This window comes from Myotis davidii, unplaced genomic scaffold (assembly GCF_000327345.1).
Source record: "Myotis davidii unplaced genomic scaffold, ASM32734v1 scaffold211, whole genome shotgun sequence".
Classification (NCBI taxonomy): domain Eukaryota; kingdom Metazoa; phylum Chordata; class Mammalia; order Chiroptera; family Vespertilionidae; genus Myotis; species Myotis davidii.
The window spans coordinates 596,089-597,197 of NW_006282523.1; the positions used below are offsets into that span (position 1 = coordinate 596,089).

The 1,109-nt window shown below is 65.2% G+C and overlaps 1 protein-coding gene across 1 annotated transcript in view; it reads left to right on the forward strand.

The window, feature by feature from the left end:
• RPTOR (regulatory associated protein of MTOR, complex 1) overlaps positions 1-1,109 on the forward strand; it is a gene marked incomplete at its 5' end in the record, with an annotated part of 106,061 nt that overhangs the window by 98,607 nt on the left and 6,345 nt on the right. The gene's annotated exons all lie outside the window — the stretch shown is intronic.

A 1,109-nucleotide genomic window follows, 5' to 3' on the forward strand; every position in this document is an offset into this window, starting at 1 on the left:
GCGTGATGGTGTGATGTCACGGTCACTTCCCGCCGAGACGCGGCCTGAGGCCGAGGCGCCGGCCCTGCTCCTCCCGTGCCCTGTCCTGTCCTTTCTTCCGAGAGTTTGAAGCGGAAACACTCGTTTTATCTCCCACGGGCCCGAGCCTGAGCGCCGCGAGCTCGGAGACGGACCAGCTTCTCCAGGCTCGGCCACTGGGTCCCTGGGCCGGCACCGCCCAGCCACACGCCAGCAGGAGGTGCCCAGCCGGCCGCAGCCTCGCTGTGCACAGGGCCAGCTCCAAGCCGCGGGAGGGCTGGGGTTCGAGACCAGCACTGAGGAGATGGAGGAGCTGGCACCTGGGCCTCCCGCCAGCTCCCCGGGCTCAATCCACCCCCCACAGCGCAGCCACCCTCCGGCACAGGCGCGGCCTTGGGTTCGAGCTTGGGCCCCTGTGACCAGGTCCTAGAGAAGGGGCCTACAGCCTGGGGCAGGAGGCAGGTCTTCGGTGACTCAGCCACCGCCTGAGGCCACAGGCATGTTTCCCTGCAGGGCAACAGCCAGGTCCGTGATCTTCCTGCCTGTGCTCGCACACGTGTCACACACGTGCACACAGGGAGGCACAGCTGGAGCCGGAGAGTGTCTGGTTAGACGACTTGTCTGCAGTCCCTGTCCCCACTGTGCAGCCATAACGCATAAGAGCTCCTCGCTGCTCACTGTGTCTAGTGTCTGCGTGAGCAAGTGCACAGGCGTGTGTATACACGTGTGTACACGTGCACAATCGTGCAGATGTACAAGTGCACAGGCGTGTGCGGACGTGCGTGTCTGTGAGTGCCATGGCAGGGGAGCAGCAGCCGCGGCCGATGGAGGCTGGAGGGTGTGCGGAGACGGCACCTGGAACTCAAAACCACCTCAATGATGATGTTTGAAACGCATTTGGGAATCAGGGTTATTCGTAGAGGAGCGAGGTGGCTTCACTCATTCTGCCAGCAAGAGGCCAGTAATCGTGAATGTGCGTGAGCACCAGCGCCCGCTGAGGCCGCCTGGCTGCCGCGTCCAGGCGGGCGGAGCTTGGCGGCAGCGGGGCCTGGGTGTGCTGGGCTGGGGGCTGGACGGGCGGGTGCGGGTGC